We start from the raw sequence: 7,143 nt of genomic DNA on the forward strand, positions 1-7,143 counted from the left end.
ACCCCCGCCTGCCAGCCCCTTGCAACAACCCCCTCCTGCCCATTTCTCCCCAGGGCCACCCAGAGGATTCAGGGGGCCTGGGGCAAAGCAATTTCGGGGGCCCCTTCCATAAAAAAAAAAGTTGCAATACTATAGAATACTATATTCTCATGGGGGCCCCTGTGGGGCCCGGGGCCTGGGGCAAATTGCCCTACTTGCCCCCCCCCAGGTGGCCCTGCTTCTCCCTTGTGCCACTCCCTCCCTGCCACTGCACCCCCTGCAACAACCCCAGGCACAGACATACCCCCGCCTGCCAGCCCCTTCCAACAACCCCCTCCTGCCCACTCCTCCCTTGTGCCACTCCCTCCCTGCCACTGCACCCCCTGCAATGAGTCCCTTTTGCCTCTGTGCAATCTCTTCGCTGCCACTACACCCCCGCCCCCTCCACCTCTTGGTGACCTGTTGGCCACCTCCGCCCCCTGCAACAATCCCATGCACCCCCCCTCTCTGCCATCTTCACCCCCTGGAAGAGCCCGCATATGACCCCGCTCTTTGCAGCCCCCCCGTGCCCCTGCACTTTGTGAAAATCTGGGCCCCTGGGGGGAACTTGGCAGTAGGAAGGTGGGGGCTGGACATCGGAGGGGGGGCGCAAGGTGGAAGTTTCGCCTAGGGTGCAAAATATCCTTGCACCGGCCCCGCATGCAGGCTGATACGAACATCTAGGTAAATCAAAACTGTTAAAACTCAATGATCTTTCACTTGTTAAAGAACATGTATCGCTTACTCTGAAGGAAAAAAAATAGGAAAAATGCTCATAAAAAATTAAATTGCGCCAGGAAAAAAAATCCAACTCCCCCAAGGAACAGGAAGTGAGATATTTTATTACTATACATTGATCTGTCAATGCCACTCACGGAAAGTCTGAGCAATCAAGCTGCAGCAAACACATGATGGTTACAGAGATCTAACCAATGTTGAAATTAGTGGAGTTGAAAAGTTCAGCAGCCAGTGGCTGCAGGGACGGCTGCCCCACACCTCTTTCTGCTGTCAGCATGGGAGAGGAGCCAGGCTGGGAAACAAGCCTGAAATTGACCATGTGCCAAGAAGGAGAGTTAAGCAAGGAAAACCCACAGTAACGTTCAACCTTAAACCGCAAAGGGAAAAAAGGAAAAAGTGGGGGCAGGGAGAGGAAGGCGAAGGGGTGGCTGACTGTGCTGCTGAGCTGGGAGTGTGTGTGTGGGGGGACATTAGCCAGGTCCAGCCTCTGCTAGAGCCATGGAGAGCTCAGTCCTGTCCTGTGTCCTTTATCCGGGTGATGGGAATATCAGTGAGGCAAAGACCTGTCCAGAAAGGCTCTGCGGAGGAGCGGAGCAGCAGCTAGGGCCACCGGGGAAAGCTCTGGGGAAAGCGGAGAGAAGCAAGGGCAGCCAGCAGCAGCCCGGCTCCATGGAAGGGAGCACATCAGCTGGGGAAGAGGAGAGCGGGGTGGGGAAAGCGCCGCTCTCCCTTTGCAAGCTCCCAGTGGTTTCAGCTCCTCCTTGTGCTTCAGTTCACCCGGGGCGGGGGACAAAACCCCGCAGCAGCATCCCGGAGCAGCCTCCTCCTGCAGCCGGGTGGGGAAGAGCCAGTGGGAGATTAAGAACGTGCGTCCGAGTCCGAGGCGGGAGGATGCGACATCACCCGGCCGCTGCCTGGCACTTACTGTACATGGGCTGGAGCGCAGCCCTGGAGCCCGCAGCAGCTGGTCTCGGAGGAGCCGGACCTTCTGATCGAAGTGTCCGGCCGGCGGATCCGAGCCCACAAGTCGGTGCTGGCAGCCAAGTCCCCGGACATCCTGCAGGTGAAGGAGGTGAGCTACTGGGCTCTGCACCTGCTCATCAACACGGCTGGCATGGGCGAGGTGCGCCACGACAACCTGGCCGAGGTGGTGAGCGGCGCCCGCGTGCTGCAGATGCCCTGCGCCCTGCGCTGTGTGGCTGACGCCATGCGGGCCCAGCTGCGCCTCCACAACTGCTACCAGCTGCTGTGCCACCCCTGGGAATGTGCCGCCCCAAGCAGGTGCTTGTTTTGCTGGTGCCTAGAGCAGGTCCTGTGTTGGGATTGTCCCTGGAGATGGTGAATTGGCCTTTCACTGAATCAAGGTACAACACCTATCCCCACCACCGCTTCTGTAAGCGACCCATTCCAGTCCCTTCCCGGGGTCTGACAGGCCAAGTTCATATTATATTCAGTGAAGATGAACCCAGAGGCTTTGCAGGGGAGGCACAGAGAGTCTCCGGGTTTTTTTCTCAACCCCTCCAGACTCCTCCAGCTGACGCTGCGACCGGACACCTGGGAATAAAGACAGGCTTAGAAATGGTATTAATTGCAATCAGATAACATTCCCCTGTCCCTGCAATGCATGCAGGAGGAGAGAAAACCTTCCAAAGCCACAACCATGAATGCTAAATGCAGCCAAAGTCTCATTTTCCCTGGTGTTGGAGGCAGGACCGGCTCCAGGGTTTTTGCCGCCCCAAGCAGCGGGGGAAAAAAAAAAAAAAAAAGCCGCGATCGCAATTGCGATCGGCGGCACTCCGGCAGCAACTCCACCGTGCCACTTTCTTCTTCGGCAGGAATTAGGCGGCAGGTGCTTCCCTCCGAGACAGACCCGCTGCCGAATTTCCACCGAACAGCCCGACGTGCCGCCCCTTCCCCTTGGCCGCCCCAAGCACCTGCTTGCTGGGCTGGTGCCTGGAGCTGGCCCTGGTTGGAGGGGAAAGTTCTGAGGGGGATTGGCTGGTGCCCGCACAGTCCCAGGGGATTGTCTCTCCAGGTGCAGCCTGGGAAAACTATTTAAATAGGAAACTCTCACCCCTATTTGCATATCCTGCTCCTTAAAGGAGCCAGAAACTTGTTCTGTTAACGAAATAAATGTCTTCTCCTGTGCATCCATGCACCCAAACAAGAAGCGTTGAGAGGTGACCCGATGCTGTGAGCTTTAGGCAGGGATTCGGGTCCCAGGGTCCATTTTCTGCCTTTCCATACATTTGCAGTAGGCGAGGGAATCAGGGGCAGAGTTTTTGAAGGTGTCATACCCCTAAAGAGGCAGATGGGGTCTATCCTCACCTTCAGGAGCTTGGTTTGCTGGCAAAGGAGGCTGAAGGACGGGCAGCTAAGTGTGAATAACACTTTTGAGGCGGATTCTATTTCAGCGTCACTAGGAAAAGTACAAGGCGGTCTGGGTTCTGTCCGAACCGTGGGTCTTTGATAATCACAGTGAATTTTCAGAGACGTGAATCCCGGATAAAGGACTGGGGACTTTACACTCTGTTCCTCTCTCGCTTCTGTCTGACCGCTCTGTTCTGGCAGTGAGTGTAGGCACGGAGAGGGCGGGGGATTCGCGCTGGAGGTTTCTGTGCTAACCACAGGAGGTTTCTGATCGCTGTGTCTCTTCTCACACAGTAATACCGGGCGGTGTCTTCGGCTCTCAGGCTGTTCATTTGCAGATACACCGAGCTGCTGGACTCGTCTCTGGATATAGTGAATCGCTCTTTAACCGCATCACTGTAATATGCTGCTGAACTATAAGTAGGACTGAGTATCTGTGCAACCCACTCCAGTCCTTTCCCCTGACGGACCCAGTTCATATGGTAGCTGCTGAAGGTGAATCCGGAGGCTTTGCAGGAGAGGCGGAGAGATCCCCCTGGGGTTTGAATCCCCCCTCCAGACTCCACCAGCCGGACCTGTGACCGGACACCTGGAAAGACAGAAGAAGAATCACATTCACCCCTGGCCTGGCTCAGAGCCCGTTGGAAGCAGCAGAAAGGTTCCCAGTGACGTCACTGCGCTTTGGGTCAGGGTAGGAATGTGCAGCATCCCCTGGTGTCTCCAGTCCATGTAGCGGGGAAGGGGATAAAATTACCTCGAAGGGCTGCTAGAAAGAAAGCGAGGCTCAGCCACAGTCTCATGTTGCTGACGCTGGAGGGTTTCTGGTGGGAACTGCACGGACACCCGGACCTGCCCCTCCTCCCTTCTCACACGGTGGGGTCCCGGAGATCACAGGGTTTCTATAGCACACCGAGGCACTGAATTTGCATCTCCTGCTCTTTATAAGACACATCTTGGACCTGAGCCCTCAGCAAACTCAGCCTCCCGCAGGTGGGTGTGGCGGGAAAGGGTTATCTGGGTAAAGGAGAAGAGGAAGAACTCCAGACACTGAATAATTTCTGCAGTCTTTGGTGCAATAATCCTAGTTGTGTTTTAGAGATTAAATTCCGTATTGATCGTTCACCTTCCACTAAATTCTGTCTCCTTGTCCCTCTGTTTTTGGGATATCCTTCGGGCAGTGTGATCTTCTGGTGGGACATTAGCCTGGTACATGAGAATCCGAGTGTTTAGTCCTGGTTTTACTACTGGGATGATGGGTGAGCTTGGGTAAGAAATTTACACTCAGTGCCTCAGTTTGTACGGCTATAAAATGGGAAGATTATATTGAATTTCCCTTCTCAGTGCTTTGCATCTATGACTGAAAACCACTACGGAATAGTTACGTGTTATTATTAGTAATGTCTGAAAACTCCTCCTCCTCCTTCTTCTGGAAGAAAAATGGGGAAAGTATATTAAACTATATCAATTGTGGACGGGAAGACAGAATTCTTTATTATTATTCCACCAGCCCTTACAATCAGTGGGAATTTGGTGGTCAGGATCCCCTGTGTTTTTTTGAAAGTCGTAGCCCAAGAGGCACCATGGCTCGGGGTGATGCTCAGTCATGCAGTGAATATTATTTCCCGGGTGAGAGGCAGCGTGCTCAGATGCCAGGCTCAGTTTCTTTTAGCGGTGGGAGAAACTTTACAGAGATTGTTTTGTAAAATCCGAGAGCTGGAGTTGGGATCTTGAATAGTCCTCCAAGGAGATAGCTGGTACATCTCTGAATAATTGTCCCATGTTACTGAATCATATAGAAATACCTAAACACCCGCTAATATTTGCTTCCACCAGAAGGATTATTCATAGTGTAATGTACCAGTCAACATAGGGGTGTCACTGTCTGTTCCCTACGTCTGTCTGGAATGGTCAATGCCAGCCACAATAGGAAACTCAGTTTTATTTATCTCCTTGCTTGCTGCTCTCTCTATTTCTTTCCCTCGGTGTATGTTTTCTGGGATGTGAGTGTGATTATTTAAGATCGAATTTTGTGTGTGCATGCGTGCGGGGGGGGGGGGGGGTGTTCTAGGATTGATACATTAAGGGCTAAGCTAACAAGGGGACATGGCTGTTGCAAGGCTGTTGCACTTGCTACAAGTAATTAGAGACTCATTAAAGCAGAGACTTGAGTCTCCTGAATCCCTGGCCCAGTACATATGACCAGCCAGGCACCTAGGGGATTTCAGTGCCTACAGGGTGCAGACTTTGAGGGTCTCGGTGGCACTTCCGATTTAGGCAGATAAGGAGCAGGGCCGGCTCCAGGGTTTTTGCCGCCCCAAGCGGCGCAAAAAAAAAAAAAAAGCCGCGATCTGCGGAGGCAATTGAATTGCTGCCGAATAGCTGGACCTGCTGCCCCTCTCCGGAGTGGCTGCCCCAAGCACCTGCTTGGCAAGCTGGTGCCTGGAGCCGGCCCCGATAAGGAGGCAGTTCGGTGCTGAAATCACCTTGTGGACTGAGCCCTGAACACCTATTGAAAGCACGTGTCAGCTGCCTGCTGGATCTCCTAGGAGCCTTCCAGAATTCACACCTATCTGCCCAGGCTGAGGTTTTCAGACTGAAGGGATTATAATAGGAATGAGGTGTCCATATCTGTAGGGCAGCTTGGAAACCCTCACCCTGGCTGTAAGAGAGGGGTTTAAATTACATGTTTTCATTCACTTTAATGTTGGTTCTCTCAGCCTGGGATATTGGGAGGTGGAGGGGGGTGAGGAAAGGTGGGGAGGGGTGGAGTGAGAGACACACAGTGTATTAGCGGGAAATAGAAAGTTGTGGACTGGCGTCTTCTAACAGTGTGGTTAGTCTCTGTGCACATCTGTGTGTGTGAGAGCCACAGAATGCGAGCTGAGGCCTGGTCTACACTACAGAGTTAGGTCAAATTTAGCCATGTTAGGTCAATTTAAAAATGACCGTGTCCACACAACCAACCCCATTCCGTTGACCTAAAGGGCTCTTAAAGGTGAGGGGAGTAGCGCTAAAATCGACCTTGCTGGGTTGAATTTGGTGTAGTGCAGATGCAAATCAATGGTATTGGCCTCCGGGAGCTATGGTATTGGCCTCCATTGAAACACAGATTTTCACATGATGCTGCCCTGCTCATTGGCCAAATAGTCTTCTCTGTAAGGACCTGATACATAGTCAGCTAAAGCCAGTAATGGGTCTTTCCTTTCCGTTCAATAGACTGTAGATCAGCCTTTAAATCTGGAGGGATGGGAGGGGATTCAAGGGAGCTCTTTGTGTAATAATATGATCAGGATGGCCCCGCACTCGGTGAGCGCTTCCCAGACACAGAGTTAGAACCAGTCCAACTCCCTCTCTGAGCCCTGGTCTACACTACAGGGTTAGGTCGAATTTAGCCACATTAGGTTGATTTTATAATGAATGCGTCTACGCAAGCAACCCCGTTCCATCAAGCTAACGGGCTCTTAAAATTGATTTCTATACTCCTCCCTGGCGAGGGGAGTAGCGCTAAAATTGACCTTGCTGGGTCGAATTTGTGGTAGTGTGGACGCAATTCGATAGTATTGGCCTCCGGGAGCTATCCCAGAGTGCTCCAATGTGACCACTCTGGACAGCACTTTCAACTCCTATGCACTAGCCAGGTACACAGGAAAAGCCCTGAGAACTTTTGAATTTCATTTCCTGTTTGGTCAGCGTGGCGAGCTCAGCAGCACAGGTGGCCATGCAGTCCCAGAATCGCAAACAAGCTCCAGCATGGAGCGAACAGGAGACACTGGATCTGATTGCTGTGTGGGGAGAAGGATCTGTGCAGGCAGAACTCCAATCAATAAGAAGAAATGTAAATATATATGCCAAAATCGCACAGGGCATGATGGACAGAGGCTACACAAGGGACACACAGCAGTGCCACATGAAAGTTAAGGAGCTCAGGCAAGCCTACCACAAGACAAAGGGGGCAAAAGGTCGCTCTGGGTCAGAGCCCCATACATGCTGCTTCTATGATCAGCTGCATGGCATTCT

Source organism: Emys orbicularis, chromosome 12, assembly GCF_028017835.1.
Source record: "Emys orbicularis isolate rEmyOrb1 chromosome 12, rEmyOrb1.hap1, whole genome shotgun sequence".
In the NCBI taxonomy this organism is placed as follows: domain Eukaryota; kingdom Metazoa; phylum Chordata; order Testudines; family Emydidae; genus Emys; species Emys orbicularis.